General features: G+C 39.0%; 1 protein-coding gene and 1 long non-coding RNA gene across 2 annotated transcripts in view; one reads left to right on the forward strand and one right to left on the reverse strand.

Moving 5' to 3' along the window:
* KCNB2 (potassium voltage-gated channel subfamily B member 2) overlaps nt 1–20,134 on the forward strand; it is a 180,469-nt gene that overhangs the window by 155,444 nt on the left and 4,891 nt on the right. The gene's annotated exons all lie outside the window — the stretch shown is intronic.
* Nucleotides 7,518–20,134, reverse strand: part of LOC142159080 (uncharacterized) — a 52,329-nt gene continuing 39,712 nt past the window's right edge. Inside the window, exon 3 of the long non-coding RNA XR_012692901.1 lies at nt 7,518–8,399. This is a non-coding gene — a long non-coding RNA (uncharacterized LOC142159080). The remainder of the gene's footprint in view (nt 8,400–20,134) is intronic.

The following is a 20,134-nucleotide window of genomic DNA, read 5'->3' on the forward strand; positions in this document are numbered from 1 at the left end:
ATTAAAAAATGCAGTTTTTATTTTATCATGATGACTCTTCTTCACCCTTCTGCTATTTACATGCATGATCTTCTAGTTGTCAGACTATGAATTAGTTTGTCTGGTGCCCCTTCCCTAATGAGTCATTATGAATGACGATCATTGTCATTCCATCCAGACTGTGAGACTGTGGCAGGTACGTCCTTCTCACCACTACTCTGCATGCGGCAGTGCGATTGTGTTTTTGGGGGACAAAAGGGCAGCCTTGCGCTTCAAGATTCTATGCATGCTCCTCTGAGGGATGTGGCAGCAGCCCCTTGTGACCCGGTCACTCCTTCACTGAGAGATGGCCACGCTCCAGTACTGATTTCAAAGCCTGTAATGTTGGGACATATGGTAGTGTAGTTTATTCCATCAATGCCTGATAGGTTTCCCTGCTCACCACAGAAAGCAAGGGCTTCACACACTCTTCTGCCACCCATAGGGTTGTGCTAAGACAGGGTTCAAACCTCACCCGATGCATCTTTTGAGCATGCACAGTCTGGCATGTGCCCACTGCATGGGACGGACCAGCGAATGATTAGAAGAGACACCCACTCTGCTCTTTAGAGAGCAGAGCGGATGCCTCAGGGGAATTTGGAGGGTAGTAGGTGGCTTGAAGTGTGGTAGCAAACCAGCATTGCTGAGCCCCCCCTCAACTTCAGGCCCCATAGAGCCCCCACTGTAGTACCACCACTGAATTCTAGCATCCTAGCGAGCCTCAGTTCAAAGGTCAACAGAGCACTTCCTGACAAAAAAATCACTTGCTACAACAATTAATCGTCTGCCCCATTATACTCTATGAAGACGATTAATCGCTGCAGTAAGAAATTTTCTTCACACAAAGCAATTAATTGCGGAACTACATGATCAAGCATAATGGTCATGCTACTTGTCAATTAAAAATCGCATGCGTAGCTCAGATCATAAAAAATATGGTTATCCACGAGAGGGAATCAGTATTACGAGATTAATCACTCACGATGAGCAACTAAAAATCTCCATTATAGCTTAGCTTAGTTTTTAAATCAGACCTTAGATTTTAAACCACTAGAAAGGTGCAGAGGAGCTCCCTGGTAATGTTTAGCATTTATAACACAATTCCATGTCTAAAAATAGTTGCAGACAATGTAATCCCTGTGTTTTACTGCCAAGTAACTATCAAGATAATTTATTACTAAACTATTGTATACCCTGCTCTAGATTTCACACAGGCTTGTCATCCATTACAATGCAGTGTGCAATGTTGTGAGCAAAATGATTAAAATCTCCTGAGATTTATGTAAGGCACAGGAAATCCCTACAATGGCCATTAATAGTGCATAAAACTATTTCTAGTGACAGGCGGTGCTGACCAGATAGATGAGGCTCTTCTACACTTGTCCTTAATATACACTGTAATAGAATCAGTGCAGCACATATGATCATTTTGTTTATGCAATAATATTTGGTTAGGTTGTTTTGCCTACATAAAAGGGAGTCTGAACATACAGACTGCAGGCTGAGGGCAAAGGTTATCTTGACATTTTTATTTTGCCCTGCTATCATGGGCCTTGCATAAATGCAGGGCAGGGCACACGTTATTTTTCACTGTTTAGTTGCAGTGCTTAGTGGATGCTGATATGGCATAAAGTAAAAATTAGGTGCAGAGTAAAGCTAGGTACACACTACAGGGTTATCGTCCAATAATCGGCTCAACCTGCCGACATATGATCGCTCGTTCGAAAGTCGGGTCAGTGTGTGTAATGACACGATGGTCGAAAGTCTGCCCAAATGGACGATTGTCGCCTCATTTGGTTGGTCGTACCGTTCAATATTTTCGTTCCAATCAGGTTTCCGTTTTGTAGTGTGTATAAACTTCCGACCGATCCACAACAATCCTCCGATACTTCCTCATATACTTCCGAAATTGCAATCATTGTCACGACTACATGGCTGTAAAAAGTCGCTAAAGGGACGTCTGCTCTTCCCTTTATCGTCTAAAACAAGGCTAGTGTGTATGCAGTCCATGGACCGAGCGATCGGACCATCGATCGCATTTAAAATCGATCGGCATAAAAAGTTGGTGGAATATTCTGTAGTGTGTATCCAGCTTTAGGACATGGATCCAGGGCTTCAATGCTGCCCTTGACCAAAGTTGCCCAGAACCATATAGCCTTTGAGAGGGATTCCTCTCTTTCTGTGTGGCTGGGAAGGGGTCTCCCATCTCCCTGGGTATGTATTGTTTGGGACATCTGATTGGGCAGGAACTGGAGTCAATTGAGCGAGCTTATCTACATAACCAGGTTTTTCCACCAAGTTTACATATGTATTGTTAATTTTGTTTTCCTAAAAACCTGGTCTTTTCAAAACTGAGTTTATCATCAGGTAGATTCAGAAATATTTGGATACACTTATGTCATTGGTCAGAATTTAAAACGGGTCCTGTCACTTTTTGGGAGAAATGCGGAATTGGTGCAGCAGGTTTCAGTTGACCTCTGGGTGGGCAAGTAGATCTTACACTCAATGTTTACAGCCAAATACATTCAGCTAGGTACGAACTGCAGTAGAGGCATTGTGTAAGATCATCTTTGCATTAGTCAAGGTTCTTGAAGACAGAGATAAATGGGAATTGTAGGCAAATATCACAAATTCCAAATGAATTATTAAAATGTTATATTTTATTTTTGTAATAATTTTAAAGGACATCATGCTATTGCTACAAGAAATTAATTCATATTTATTCTGTCATGATAGGGTGCCTTTGATAATGTTTGAAGATAATCTTTATTATTTCAACGAGCCTTTACCTTATGCAGAACACTACTGTATGTCACAACTGTGACCCTGGAAATTGCATTCATTAGACTGATGGATAGCCACTGAGCTAGCTGTCATACAGGAAAAAATGAAACACAGGACCAATATCAAATACATCAGTTACGTAAAAATCAATGGAGTCATGAGTGACAACCAGTTCTCATAGCAATATTTAGCTAGTGCATTCAATTAACAATTTCTAATAGTGATACTTTTAATTTAAATTAATATTTTGGCTTATATGTTCAACTGATCTATCACTTTGTGCCATTCACTGATGCCGTATATTTCAAAGCACTTTATTCATAATTAAATAAATATGTTAATAGCTGACTGTAAATCACACCGCCACAAGTAATAAATAAACCTCTGTTGAAGGCTTAACTGACTGTTTCTGTTGTATTGACATGATTAAAAGTCATGCCCGAACCATTAGTTCCTCCTATTCAAATTGAAAATGCCTCTCTTTGAGGCTTTTTAATGATAAATCATATTGATTAAATAAACACTTGAGATTATGCTTTTCTTCACTATACATGACTAAAATAGCAAACACAGACTCACAACGCTACAAACAGATCATCATATGTATTACTGCAAAATGTAGATGTACTGCTTCATAATATTCTAAAAGTAGAACAGTCGCCATAGCAACCCTTTTTCTCTGTGAAGTGTAATTAATAAGGAACTTGAAAAGTACATTACACATACATATCCCGTTGTCTTAAAACAAAAATGAAGAAAGTTGTATTTATCTGTAAAATCTAATCTAGCATGCAGCATCTTCCCTGCACTGGTTGGTACCACACAATATACCTTTCGCTAGTACAATTTCATTTTAATCAAATCTTTTGTATTCCAGAGCTTTCAATAAAAATGTTGAAACTTATCTGTGACTGAACCAAAAATCATACATGGCTCAAGCTGAAGAACAGACAATATATACGTTTAAATATTGTGGATTTTCCCTAACAATGGAAGTGGTTCAGAAGTGTGCAGTAACCATAGCAATCTATTAGATATGTTATTTTATTAATATAACTTGCACAAAGAAAAGAAACATCAAGCTTGGTTTGTGACTGGGTTCTTTTTTTTGCCCATAATTGCTTAGTCTCCTGAAATGTATGGGAGGCACCCAGAACACTGGGAAACCTCCCTGACTCTTGAGAAGGCAAGCTAACCTCTCAGATCCTGGCTGTGCCGCCTGAACTGCAGGCTTGCACAAGCGTATGTTGGCACATGATGTCGTGTCCGCATCACAAAATTACTGCAACCTTACTATCTACCTTCACCCATGCAACACCATACAGTCTCTGGTGGCATGCACAGAATTATAGGTTCCATTTATTGGTTTTGGACAATCCCTGGGTAGCACCAGATATGCCCACAGGTGGAGCTAGGCACGCCCCTTGGCCAGTGCAGGACATTCCCGCTTCAGCGCACCATGCTACGCTCCAGGGTGTTACTTGCACAATCACCCTGGCATGATTTTTAAAAGTAGGAAATTATGTTATTACCAATTATAGCTCTATGTTTACTGTATACTTGTCTGGTACTGTCAAAGTGGAGGCAGCCATTTGTGGGCTGAAACAATATTATCAGTTGTCAAACATCACTGACTTTTACTAGTTCCAATCAAATTGACAGGTTAAATATTGATCCAGCAAACAAAGCCGCTCCACTCCACCGCCTCCACTGCCTTCACCTAAGAAGACAACAGGTAAACTTTAAACATTCTATTTCCTGTGACTGAGAAGCGCAAACAAGAGGAGGTCATACCTCTGACAGACCCATAACTTGGGCTGTTGCTTGGTTCATTCACTAACATTGCATTAAGATGCAATCCATATCAACCAATCAGACACTTGCTTTCATTGCACTAGACTCCTAGGGTATTAGGTTATACTCCCAGATCCCACAATCAATTCCTTGGAAGATGGATATTTTTGCGTGCCCACCTAAGGTCAAACATGCACATTAAAGACTCCAGGTCAGATCCCGGAGTAGTAAATATAGTAAAGATATCGCCAGGATAGCTGTCGCGCAGGGGCGGGCTGGACCGGTTGGCAGGGGGGCAGCGGGCACCCGGGCCGCTCAGTCTAACGGCTGTTTGGCCGGCCGCCTCCCCCCATCCCCAGACCATGCTATGTGCACTGGCGCCCAATTTCACTTTTGGGGTTGAAGGCTACGCTTGGCTTTTTAATTTATTTTTTGTTTACACTACAATGATTTATGCTGATGATGACGTATGACCAGGGCTGCCACAAGTACTTTCGAGCCCCAGTACAGCATCTTGGGGTCCCTTCCATAGCCACAGAAAGGGGCATGGTCACACCAGGTTGGTGGTTCCTCCGACTACACTGGCAGTCACAAGAGATACGCCTGCTAACAAGTGTAACTGGGGATGCGGCCTGCCTTTTAGGCGAATGGGAGCTGCAAGGGCAACTTACGTGGAATTCTAAGTTACGTGGAAGCCTAAATTCCACACTGTGCATACGCAGTAAAACAAAACAGAATTTTGTGCCTGAGTGTTGGACTTGTATCCAACTCTAAATGAGGCCCAATTCTCCAAAACTGCATATGCACCTTGGTGGCCTATTTGTGGACATTTTATAAATGATTTTTAGTGGCTCTTTCCCAGTGCAGTGGCTGTCCTGAAAATACATCTTATCATATGAATACTGTTGGCTTTAATCTCTAATTACTATGTACTGGAATTGCTTTTTGTTAATACTGCATTTTTGTCAGCAATAGGATACTTATTCCAGTAACAGTATTCTGATGTTTCTGTATTTTGAAATAGGGCACAAATCCAATAATACCTTACAGTTGATATTGCTGAATAAATCAGATACTGTACACTTCCACTATTACATGTGTATATAGATTTGAAAATAAATCAATGTATTTTTGCTGTGCAATTAGCAAAGCTGTGCTCCTTACTGTGGGTAATAATTACACCTCATATCCAATGTGATGAAAAATTATTTCATATTGTTATTTATAATGATCATCATCACATTTATGTACCATTTTCTCCCAAACTACCATATAAATGTTATATTTGTATTTACAGCGATTTAAAGGGGGTTACCACATAATTATTTTAATTCATTGGCTTGTATATGCTAACATTTGCTAAATATATTGCTTTAATTTCTGGCTTCTAGGTTTTCCCCAAGGCCATTACCAGGGGTGGAGCAGTCAATCACCATGACCCATAGTAAAGATTGGGTAGGAGCCCAACAATGAGAGGGGTCTATTCTGAGCATACAAATAAGACTCTGCTTTAAACAAGGGATTTTGGATGGGGAGGGGGGGGGGCTAGCCAGGGGAGGGCTGGCAAAGTTCAGCCTGGGGGGCAAGACTCAACTCAGCAATATATTTAAAGGTCAAAAAATGCTGGTGGTCCATTGACCCAGCCCAAGATAGCCCTCTATGGGGCCGGCCAGATGCCCCCCTGCTCCCCAGCCCAGCCCTCCCCTGGGGCTGGCATTGACCACACCCCTGTACCCATGGTAGTTCTGCCAATGGCCATTACTGTACTTTATCACCAAAATGGTTTCATCTGTCATATTGCCTTAATACTTGATAAATAGCCTCCCCCCCTAAAAAAAAAACATGGAATTGCCTTTGTAAATACTTATTTATCAGAGCAGCCAGCTAAGTATTCCTATTGCTTTATTCAAATATGACAACTATTTTTTTTAAAAAACTGCAAATGACCAATGCAAAAGAAAGGAAACTTAAAAAAACAAATTTGCAAAGCCCAAGCTTGCTCTCATGGTATATGTTAAAAATAAGAAATTCAAAGAGTAGCTTTATGTTAAAAAGGTAGATTATTCTCATTGCATTTTGGTTTTGATTACTTTTATCTTACTCACACATCTTTGAGATTAATGCAAAATGTAACAGTTATAAAGTTATGAAGATAATGTAATTCTAGAGTTGATGTATAATTCCAACAATTTTTCTTTATACATCCTACTAGGGAGAACATATTCTCCTGTGCACACAGCTAAATTATAACATAAAAAATAACGCACATTTACTAAGCATGGGTCTTTCTTAAATTGTCACCTGTTGAAAACAAGATTTTGGATCCAGATATACTAGATATTTTCAGATATTTGTTATGTGGATCACACACAGGTCGTTTCTGGAGAGGTGGCCACATTTTCACTGAGAATAACGCAAATATGTTAAACAAGTTAACCCGTGCATGATACTCATGTATTCTAGTCAAATCAAGCTACTTAAGTTGTTAAAAAGGTTCTTGTCATGCATTTGGGGCTAGGCCAGGCCTCCTCAGGGGAAGAGCGTTACTTCCCGACTAAAGCGCCCTTTTTTAACGTGGTTTTGTCCACATGTAACCACCTCATCATTTTTCTTCATCACCTCATCCTTCATCTTCATCGCCACATCCTTCATCAAGCTACTTAAGGTGTTAAAAACTCCCCACTGTCACCCCCGGCAACTACCAACCACTCCCAACTGTCACTTCTCCTTCAAGAAATATATAGGTCAGTGTATAACTCTGCCCAGCAGGTGGCGCTGCAGCTTGGGTTTTTTTTTTCCACACACGCCACTAGGCATTTATATAGTAGATACTGGCATTATAGTGATACATACATAATACATCTATTGTATAGTCCATTGTATTATTAAAAAAGAAAAAATACAGCTGCAACATATTACATTTTTAGTATAGGTATAATAGCTGTCAGAAAAAAATGGCCCAGCATACCTAAAACCTTAGCTTTGAAGAGGAATATTTTGTCAAATAAAGTTTCACAGCATATTAATAACATATTTTGGGTACAGTATCAAGTATGATGTATTTTATATACTGGTATGTTATTACTTACATTTCTGTGGCATCAATAGATACACAGCACATCACAAGTACAAAAGAAAAAGTTTAATTAATATTAATAGAACAAAAGTTGTGAAACAAAATAGAAAGATTAGGCAGTAGAAACTCAATGGAATGTAATTGAAGCTGTCCAATGACAAGTGACACGAACACGGCCATCAGTATGGAAAGTCTACACAATTAAAAACGTGTAATAGACAGTACTCGATATGTTGGACATCTACAATGTTGTAAGCTATGGTAATGTGAACTGAATTTCTATGCCAGTTCAAAATTCCCATTTATCACTTTCACATATATTAATAGATTACTGACATTTTTTGCTACATTCATTTCTTTACTTTTAACTTATGCAGTTTTCAAAACTGCCTGCATGAATGCATTTGATTATGCTGCAGTCAAATATATGAAACAAGCTGTCCGTGAACATATAATGAAAAATGATTTTTGAGCTGAAATTAGATTTAATCTTGATTTGTGTGGCATGTATTAATATTCCTGATAATTTTTTTGTACCAAGTTTGACAAATGATATTTGATGTCTTTGTATGAGAAAAAGAACTCACTGTGCAGATTTGTTTAGCGGTTCATCGCAGTGGTGCGCAGCGTGGAGTAACTTCATGTCCTGGAAGTAGATGTCTGGGGGTCCGGAAGGTGGTTGATGAGGATGAGAAGTAGGGATTATGGAGATGGATGGTGTTAGCTGCTAAAAGGCACAAAAAATACATCATGAGAGATAGGGAGAACCACATGTATAACACTATAATAGTATAAGTATAAAAATTAAACTGGTTAGCACAGGAAAAAGAAAAAAGAAGAAAAAAGAATAGAGAGGCAAACGGGAAAAGAAAGTTAGGAGGGTATAGCTGAGTTTAGTGAGAGAAAGTACGAGTAATATATAGATTGATGATGTATGTGATAGTTATCATTTAGTTTTTTCATGCCACCTAGCAGCCAGCACAATCCTACTCCTCTTCATCATCAACCACTTTACAGACCCTGGTTCCTGGGTCACACACACTCCAGACGTCCTCGCTCAGGCAGGGGCAGGCTGGCCCGGGGGGCAGCAGCCCCCTGGGCCGCTCGGTCAGGTTGCTATTAGGGCCGGGGGGTACACTGGCCGACTGCCCCCCGGATGCAAAATACAATACTTTCCACCGCGGCCGCATCTGATGACATCAGATGCGGCCGCGTCAGCGCACAGGCGGCCGCATCACATGACAGGGGATGCGGCCGCGTCATCGATGACGCGGCCGCATCCCTTTTCAAGAAATGCGGCCGCCTCTGTGCCTCCCGGCCACGCCTCTCCCAGTCCGCGCCTGCGCTCAGGGGTTACTGCATGAAGGCGATGAGCAGCTGCCACTATTACTAGGTGTTTGCAGTGCATACACATACTATCGCCAACAAAAGCAAAGTGCATTAGCATCAGGGGCAGGCTGGGCTGGGGGGCAGGGTGGCATCTACCCCATGGGCTGGTCTGATAGTGGACTACCTTGGGCTGGGTCAATGGGAAATCTGCCTTTTTTTTTCTCTGAAATGTTCCTAATAGGCTGCTGAACCAAGTTTTGCTCCCCCCCCTCCCCTGGATACATTTCACCAGCCCTCCCCTGATTAGCGTACCTGTTACTGTACAGAAATATTGACAAATGAGTATTTGTAGAGCAATAAGCTACATAAATATACAGGGATAATTGTGTAATGCCCATAGTAAAGTATCAAAGCTTCAAATGAAAAGTAAAGTGTTAAAGCTTCAAATAAAATTGGTAAACAACCAAACTAAGATGAATAAGGTGAAATATTCCCTCAAATGGAAACACGAGAACTGGTTGGTAAAACTGTAGCGTGTGGATCACCATTAGACATGTAGCTCTGCTATTGCAGAAATACTAATCTTTTCCCATTTTATTTGTGTAATGAGAAAGCAGATTTTTGTCCCAAGAAGAGCTTCATTTGACTATCCTGGATGTTTCTGTAACCGATGTATCCTACAATGTAGTGTCGCCATTAAGGTCCACTGAATCTTTAAGGGTTTCTCTACCCTCCCTTGTAAAGCCCAATTGCTGGATGTGACAGGGACTGGGCTGTGGGAAGTGAATTTCAGAAAATCTATTTTCTTGATAGATTTGCAAAACACTAAAGAGGTTTCTATGTTGCTGATAGCACTGTTAATGGATAAGTGACAATATCTACACTGGCCTAACACAAATGTTTACCTTCTGTCAAGGGATAACAGCGATAACATTTCAGTGCCCCCTCATTCAGCAGAATGGTTAGCCTCACCCTTGACTGAGCATTTTTATTATTTTACCTAGCACTTTAAATCCAACTCAGCGTGGTACATAGAATATTGTAGGCAAAGTTTCCCTGTTCCATTAAGTGTAAGATCAAGTTTGGTGCCTGGGACACAGGAAGGCAAAGTGACTTGTCTAAGGCCACAAGGTTTGACGATGGTATATTCCACAAGACACTCCTTGTATGACTACTCATAGTCCTGCAGGCATTAAAAAGCATTTGATCATTTTTAATTACAGGTGAAATCAATATTTTAGCACAATTAGGAAGTGGTGTAGGCTGCAGTAAGGGAGCTTGGTGGTAATCGGGTATAAGGAAAGAAACAGGAAAATAGTGGTTGGCGGAGGAGACGTTTAAAGCTGAGCTTGATATGGGTCACTGATCTCAGTGGTCTCCTCTCTGGTCTGTTTACATTACAATGAATTCCAATGCACAAAAAAAAACAAAAAACAGCCTGTTGCATAATTGTTGCATTGGAATTTAAGACAGGGATATGAGATCAGACAGAGATCATACGGTTCCATTATCCCAATGCTATCCACTGCAGTAGACATGCTGACTCAAGAATATCAGTGATACATTGATAGGCTACCTTTATCATTGAAAGGAATCATCATCATCAGCTATTTATATAATACCACTAATTCCACAGCGCTGTACAGAGAACTCACTCACATCAGTCCCTGCCCCATTGGAGATAACAGTCTAAATTCCCTAACACACATAGAGAGACAGAGATACTATGGTCAATTTAATTGCAGCCAATTAACCTACTAGCTTGTTTTTGGAGTGGTGGAGGCAACTGGAGCAGCCCCACGCAAACACGGGAAGAACATACAAACTACACACAGATAAGGCCATGGTCGGGAATCAAACTCATGACCCCAGTGCTGTGAGGCAGAAGTGCTAACCACTATGCCACTGTGCTGCCCCTGTGTGTTGTTGTGACACGTGGCATAATGTGCTCTAAAGTCCACTTTAATATGTATCATTCATTTGAGTCTCCATTCTAGTAATAACTCCATTATGACAAAAACTCTAAGAACAATGTAAATAAAATAATTAAGAGAGTCTAAAAATTGAGGGCCTTGTTAGCAGTTTTCTGTCTTACAGTCTTTCTTTTTTATTAGCACAAACTGTTTAAAAACAGATAATGTCTTGTGTGGTTTAAGCTTACACAGCTTTAAGCTGCCTAATTCAAATATAAGTAGTTTGCAATTACTATATTTTTAATGTAAAAAAATTAATATACAGAGTAATGCTTCTGCTGTTCTGGACCCGAGCTTTTGTGTGCTTCCCACACATCTGGCCTATGCGGTAAGAAGTTTGTGCTTTATATCCCTAAGAATGATCTCTTGGTGTTCCTTCAGCACAGACACTAGTTAAAATTCACACACAACATTTCAAAGGATGGCTTCAAATACCTTGTTTGCATGCAGAATATTTAAAAGGATGTTGAAATAGAAAAATGCTTCTGAACGATACAAAATGACTAAGCCCAAGTGGCAATAGGCTTTGAATTTATAGTTGCAAAGAACACACTTATCACAGAGGAAACATATTAATCAGAATTCACTTAGAGCTTGAACGAATGTAAATCAGATTGTCTGGAAATCTGCAGTATTTAAACCTATGTACTTTTTTCCTTTGAACCACATTACATTGTAACGATTCACTACAGGGGCAGACTTGTAGCACAATAGCTGGTGGCCTGTAGAGTGAAACAATACTACTTCTATTGTGCTGTTGAATTCAGAAGTAGATATGACATTATTACAATGTGATGTTGCCATTCCGTTTAAAAGGTGTTGATCATCAAAACATTGCATAATCATATTTATACAGCATTGAGTTATGCATTGCAGATTTATGTTCCTTACAGGTGGGAATTTGCAGTACATTTTCAGGGTGTTAAATTATTACAGTTTCTCCTATAGAATAGAACCCTCCCTGTTCTGCAGTTTTACAGTTGTTACTTGAATTTCTTCTCAGAATGCCTACATGAGTGCAATCTCCTTGCCTCTCCCCAGAGTCGAGTGCTAATACTGTGTTAGTGATATTATTGAACTATATAGATTCCTAAAGTGATACATATATTTTTACCCATCCAATTGCATTCAGATTACATGCCTGTAGCGAATACACCATCATAATATTGCTGACTCCATAATCAAACATGTACAGCAAAACTATTAAGACTGTAGGAAATGGTTAGCATGCTACGAACTCTCCTCCACCTCTAGCACCTACTAATTTCGCTACCAACACTACACCACTTTTATCTCACTAAGCTGTGTTTTGATCACAAAGGATAATAAAGAAAAATTTATACATTGGACCATGGACTAAAATTTGTGCTCACACATCCATAGGCAAATGAAGAAAAAATGAATCATGCTTTAATGTGCTATACATGTAGAAAATGACTATGCATTTTGCTGTGATTGCCTGTAGGGAAATATGTATGGCGACTGTTCTTCCATTGTAATGCCTAGTGTCATCTCTAAATTGCTGTACACTTTTGTGTATGAAATAGAAAAAAACAAACAAAAAACAAATAATAGTAATAATAATACATATGTAGGCAAGGATCTATTGTTCAAGGCAGGTCAATTTTAAATCATTTGATTAGCCCATTTTAATGGGTAATTACAAAGGGAGCCCATTTTATTGCAGCATTGCTTCCCCAATTAAATAAATCAATATGACAAGGCTTTCCTTAAAGTAAATGGGGGTTAGCTGTGACATTTTGCAATAAATGTACTGCATAATGTGCGTTAGTCCATGTGTATCATTAATTGGATTCCCCAGTCTATTGATAGCTGTCCCATGACACATCTTATAAGCCTAGACATGTCCCACATCCAGGGAATCAGAAGCATTATTTACAGCTATCCCTGAGATACTTTTGCCATGTTTTAAATATTGCAATTAAACTTGCTATTTTCCTAGAAAAAAGTCTATGCAGTCTGCATCTGTGTTCGTGTCAGGGACGCACAATGGGACTTTACCATATAACTAAAATCAACCTATCTTAAGGCCATTAAAAAGAACAGTATATATCTTTATTAAGTACTGTGTGAAGATTTAACATTTCAGCTGCAGCCACTAGAACTATTACCTCCAGTTTTTTAGTGATGATAAGCTAACAGATGATTTCACTAGGAAATATGAAAGGAGGTAAAATGCAAAGATGGTTTACACAAGCAAACAAAACAAATCATGCCAGGTGAGAATGCTTCTGTATATAACACAAGGGAGGGATTTCATCGCTTTTATAGCTTGCAGAACAAAGCCCCAGGGTTTTCACTACAGTATTTATTAGAATGCTTCTTTTCTATTTATTCAGTAGAATTTAATAGAGTCCAGAAGACTTGGATTAAGTTTTATGTTTTTTATTTTTTTTTAAAGCAGCAGTGCTATTATAATAAACCAAATCTGTTCATACTGAACGGTAATGGGAGCTGTAGTTTTTTTGTTTCTTTATTTTTACACTTACAACACTCACACAGCAAAACTATTATTGTACGTTGTTATGGTACATAAAATATAAAAGGACAGTGCCATCTACTGGGGCTGGAACAGAATCAATAGTTGACTGATATTATATCTATCCAGTGTTTTGCATGGTGATAGAAGGTTATCACAGTGGGAATAACCTTGAGATCCATGATAAAGCAAGTATTAACTTGAGGGGAATTAGAACATCACAATCAGTTTACTTGAATACAATGATTGAGGCCAATACCCCTACATATATTTTAGTAGCATTTTTAAAACTAGTAAAATGCATTAAACTGTCACTAGACACCATTGTACCTATTACCATACCTCTATTGCCTACCCCCCATGTCTCCCCTCAGGCCTGAGGTTCTTCCATCTAACACAGACACGAACCACCTGATTCACAGACTTTCTGTGAATGAGAAGCAGTTCAGTGCCAGGAACATCAATACCGGCGAGCCCCCCAGTCAGTCTGGGCCCTTTACAACAGTGCTTCCCCCGTACCCACTTGATGGTGGTCATTAATAAATAACTGAAAAGAACAAAGCCCTCTAGTGAACTCTGTATTACCATTCTCACATCTTTAGCCTAATCTAATAGGTATAACAGCTCTCTGCTTTCCTAATTATTTTTCAATACACTTACATTTCCCTTGGTCCTACCACTTTTATCTAATATACCAATTTGCTATGTAGAACTGTATCAAACACTTTAGCAAAATCCAAATATATCCCATCAACTGCATTGCCATGATCCAGTTTGCATCCTACTTCCTTATAGAAGCTAATCAGGTTGGTTTTACAACGGGCCTTCATAAAGCATTACTGACACTGTTAACAGTTTATTTTTTACAATATAAATCTGAATAACATCTCTTAGAACGATTTAAGATATTTTAGGAATGACTTATATAAGGCAGACCCTTCTATAATTTCCTATCAAATATGTTGTTTCCTATTTAAATATTGTGACCACATATGATTCCACCAGTTTATATATATATACATAAATATATGAAACAGCAAGCTTTTTTTTACTGAAAATTCCTTTAGTGCACATGAATGGTCAAGTGCTTTATCAGCTTAAATATGGATGAGACTTAACTGCAGAATTAGACAAGTAATATTTAATGGGGTGTGATGAAACCTACTTCTCAACCTACCATACATATGTGTAATACTTCCTACTTACTAAGACTAAATTCATCCAGTTGGTCTGTGCTATTTGAAAGTACACTAAATACATTTCAAGGCTTATTTCCATTTAGTTACTTCAAAATTTCAGTTTTTTTGTAGCTCCATACTTGCCAAACTGACTGCATTTCATAGTGTGATAACCAGTATGTTTAACTCAATATCAGAGCTATTAGACCAGTGTTGGCTAACCTGTGACACTCCAGGTGTTGTGAAACTACAAGTCCCAGCATACCCTTTCAGCAATTAGCTGCTATATATTGGCAAAGCATGCTGGGACTTGTAGTTTTACAACACCTGGAGTGTCACAGGTTAGCCAACACTGTATTAGACCAAGTCCAATCATCTCTAGATGGTTATTCTATTATTAGAGAAAGGTAATTGCTTCAAGTAGGTAAAATATGCTGTATTTGCCAGAACCACTCAATTTAGTGCCCTATTTAATATGCTAGTAGTAAAAATCACCCATAATGAAGACTTTACAGCCCTTTCTATTGGTGTTAATAAATTAAATTATGTACAATCATTTGTACTTATTGACGTATAATAAACTCTAATGAGTACAGTATTGGTAACTTTGTCTCCATAAACATCTAGGAGCTCATCCCCCTTTTCTATCATTGCTCAACATGCATTTCACCCAGCCATTTTTCAGTGGTACCTACTATTTATTAATTCTCCTCAAATTTTATTAATTCAAGTTCACCTATTTAGTTTGGAATTTGTAACCATATATTTGATGTGTTTTCTGCCAATTTTATTTTAAACATCTGGTTATTCTCTATGCCCATAACTCCTCACCTATTTTCCTAATTAATGCTGAGCACTATCTGCCCCATTGTTACTATATTTGCCCTTGACCGATTTCTAGTTTTAAATCACCTTTCTGGCTATTTACTTTCCTAACTGAAATGCACCTACACTATTGTTGTTGGGTAGTGTTAAATGAATCCTTACCCTGACTGGTTTTTAATAAAAAACAAACAAACATTAAATTAAAAAATATTTTTTCTTCTTCATCATCCTTTCTGTCTCTGACCTCTGCTTTTTAACATAGTTTTGGATTTCTGTGGTTGTACATTAGTTATTCTCTAATCATTTGCAGTTATTGCAGTCATTATGAGCCTGCTTAGTAAATACCATCACAAGTTATGACCGCTAGGGCTAGATTTACTAAGCTGCGGGTTTGAAAAAGTGGAGATGTTGCCTATAGCAACCAATCAGATTCTAGCTTTCATTTATATAGTACTTTCTACAAAATGACAGCTAGAATCTGATTGGTTGCTATAGGCAATATCCCCATTTTTTTCAAACCCGCAGCTTAGTAAATCTAGCCCCTAGAGTCCTGAAATGATACAGTGCATATCCCAATGAGATTTCAGAAGGAACCAAGGGTTGAGAAAGTGGTTTTGACGTTACACTGGGATACACTATGTAATTTTAAAACATACTCATTAAAAGTTACAGTTCTGTGAACAAACCCCATTAATCTAAGCCAGCGATGGGCAAAATACGGCCCGCGGGCCAGATCCGACCCGCCAATATTTAAAAAAAATTGATTAAAATATGCATAAAATTATTAGGGCCGACCCTGTGTGTCAGAACCTTCATTTTTATGCCTTCCCAGCTATTTCCTCCATTACACTTCATCCTCCTTCCTAAAAGGACACTTCGTATGTCAATCATTCAAACACCTGCCCGCCCCCTAATGGCTGAAAGTCATGTGAGAAGAGATGGGCTGGGCCATATACTAAGGCGGATTTTGATTGGCTGCTGTGTTGTCAGTTAGTGGCTCTCCAGAAAGACGGATCTGCAACAACCTGCTGAAATAAGTGCTGTGTAACACTGCTACATAACACCCTCCCGTCCCATTCAAAACATTTGTATTATATATTTCGATATTTGAGTTTTTTAATAAATTATATTGGCCCGCCTAAAGTTTTTCTTTTTTTATTTGGCCCGCTCCTGAAAAAGTTTGCCCATCACTGATCTAAGCTGTATACGTGACAATGGCAAAACCTTGTCTTTGGATAAGTAAGTTAATTAGTAGCCTTTGTGGTGATGTGGAGGACAACATTTAATTGATTCCCTTAAAATTTTTATCCAAAAGCTGATTATAATTTAAAAAAATGTAAATATCATATTTTATATTCTATGCCAGATACTCAAACTCCTGCAGATATGTATTCGAGGTAGAAAAGATTCTATTGAGACAGTGCAGAATATTTTATGAAGATGGTTTCAATTTTCAAGCTGTACACTATGATGCAAGTCGTACATGTTACACGTCTACTTTGTTTTCTTCTACCTAACTCCAAGGAATAAGTGGTATTTAATTATATTATTGCAATTCTTAGTTGTATACCTGTACATACTGCTGTTATTAAATGTTACAAATACAGTAGACGCTATTGATCTGCCATTTATGTTTTAGCATTTTTCTACTGCTGAGCTTTAAGCTTCCCCAGCAGGCACAAGACAACAATAATACATGTAAATAATGCAATTAATCTCTGTATATGTAGGCTTTGTTTCTACAGATTTTACACAAAAGCTGGGTTGGTACTGTAGTTTATTACCGAGTTTTACAAAATCAAGTTTATTGATTCACCCGTGAAATAAAATGTATTAACACAGTGGTAATAAGCGTAGCAACTGCAAGCAATGGCATATTTTATAGTGTTAGATTTAGAAACTACTAGTAGTTAGGAATAAAAATAGGGAGATAAGTGAATATACTGTAAAATGTTATGACTTATAGATGTTACTAAGGTTTTCATATGATTTGGATGTCTGAAGACAGTTTGTGTTTTTTTAATACGACTGAGAGTCTGTTTTCCATTAAAGTTGTTATCCACCCAAATATTTTTTTTTAAAAAATATTCAAACCCACTCTCCAGAAATCAGACTGGGAGATACCCACCTACCCCAGCTTGACACCTCTCTAATTCTCTTGGGCAGTCAGTTCTATGTAGCACCTCTCGATGAATGCCAACTTCTGTGGAAGAATTAGCGGTCAGGGAAGTGACTGAATTGCAGAGGTAGTGACATTCTACTGAAGGGCAGGGGACACAAGCGTCATAATCCATCTGTTCTGATATTTGAGAGATGAGTATTTAATATGAAATAATGTATTTGGGTGGACATTACCTAATGTTATCAAGCATCTAATATTCATACATGTAGACACATCACACTATAGATCTATAGTATATCTATCTATCTATCTGAAACCTATATATTATTGGTTATGGATAACACCACCTTTTTTCGTTGCACCACTTAGAAAATGTGTCTTTGCGTAGGACTATTAGAATACCTAAATGATTTTCCAGGTGTTCACTGCTACACGTTTTAGAAACGACAGGTGCTAACTGACAGCCCTCTATGCATCTGGTGGCCAATATGCTAATCATTAATTGGGCAGCCTACTGTCTTTCCACAATCAAATAAACCTGTTTTACGTAACCCCTTTGACATACATCCCAGTATTGGAAAATTGACACAAATTAGACTCCACGTCAATGCGAAAAGATCAGACCACATTCCCAAAATCAGCATTAATGGAGTGTACTTTCTCTGCGCTTAGAACTGGCTTGAAGGACTGAGAATGTTGCCACAGAGCAGGGGGTAGCAGTGATAAGTAAACAGCATACTAGTCAGGCTGATTGGCAGGGTGGTTGATCTCTTGCTTGGATCATTGCCTAGGTGAAATGTAGTGGAGGGAGAAAATATTTTACTTTACATTTTTATGAATATCCCTTTCTCTGGTGACAGAACCACTGTAACTGATGCTTGTGTAACAGTTCCAGTATCTCTCTAATATAGTCAAGAGGTGACAGGCTCTTGGTCTCTAAGGCACATAAGTGTGAACTCACTGAATTTGAAGTCACCCAATAGCAGAGTTGACCCATTCAGGGTACCAAGCCAGGTAATTGTTCCACAATCTGTGATAATTCTATAGCGTTTGGGCCCTTTAACATAGTTCATATGACAAGCTCTGCAAGACCCTTTAAACTAAGGATCATACTTCAACAGCCATCGAAGCCAAGTCATACAGAACCTATTGGAGAAAGTGACCTTGTGACAGAAGGTCTGACTTACAATGTCAGCATAACCCACCCTTCAACTTTTTTGAGCACTCTTGGAAGAAGTGGAATCTGAGGAAATAGATACACAAACTGAAAGCTGTTAGTCACTGTAACTGTATCATTTGGTATGATTTAGCTGCAAAGCTAGAAGATTGTCCTCTGGAATTCCCCAGGAATTCTCAGAACTGTCTCTTCCATTGTTTGACTACTGTGGGTTCCACATTGTGGGGTGACATCTGGCACTGTCAAACTGAATCCTGGTGGCCAATGTGCAAAGAAGTGGAGTCCATCTGCTCAGTGACAGATATATCATGTCCAAAGTTCCAAAACATTGATGGGAAGCTTGGTTTCCAGCAGAGAACAAGCCAAATAAAAACAATAATGCAGATAGACCACCTTCCAGACATCCCTCTTCACAAACATTCCATTTACACGTAAAAGGGATTTCTTGGCACCATATGCTAATGAAGTGATTGAATGGTCTGGGTTGAGAGGACAAATTAGCTTTGCAAGGTGTTGAAAATTCATGATTGATCCATGTAGAAAAGTATTCTGCACAGGACTAATGTGGAACTAGCAATATACATTGCTTCTAAGGTGGACTCTTTCACAAGCAGTAGGCAGTAGACAAGCATCAACGTGAGGTATTGCTTCAACACATCAACTGCCTGATTACCAGGGCTGCTGCTGAGTGGCCAAGTGTGTAGTTTGAATTAGTGATCATGTGATTGCTTCTCTTCCAGCTGTGGAGGCTTGGGTCCCATGGAGCGGATTGGCTGCCTCAACTTAACAAAAGCAGTTGCTTGGCTCATAGTCTGTGGTAGGTGCAGTGTACTGTGTTGCAATGCTCCCAATGTTCTGTATTCTTCACTCTTTGGTCTCAGTTTTGACCCTGAAAAATCTTTGGATATCCACCTGCTTGGACCAAGACCATTCATTGCTTGATGCCTTCCTTGACCTTGATGTTTTGGACATTGTTTACCTGTGTTGGTATCTTTATTACCTCTCTATTCATACAGCCTTTATGTTTTACCTCCTATTCCTGGCCAGTTGTTGTTTCTGTTATTGCCCTAGTGTCTTCCATTTTTCGTGAACGAGTACTCTGCAAAGAATAAGCCTCTATTATTACGTGCACAAGACCTTGGGGCAACCTAGCACCAGTGAGTATGCTGATCTCTAAGGGAAAGTGGCTGCTAAGATCACAACTAGCCTGGTTCTGGAGGCTCATTATAGGAGTTGGTGCTTGGAATCACAACTCCTATGTTCCCACCACTCTCATACAGGACCGCACATGAACAGCAGGTTGGATATCACATTTTGAAGTGCACAAACTGGTTTCAATTGCAGAAAAAATTTCTGAT

Source organism: Mixophyes fleayi, chromosome 5 (genome assembly GCF_038048845.1).
Source record: "Mixophyes fleayi isolate aMixFle1 chromosome 5, aMixFle1.hap1, whole genome shotgun sequence".
Lineage (NCBI taxonomy): Eukaryota > Metazoa > Chordata > Amphibia > Anura > Limnodynastidae > Mixophyes > Mixophyes fleayi.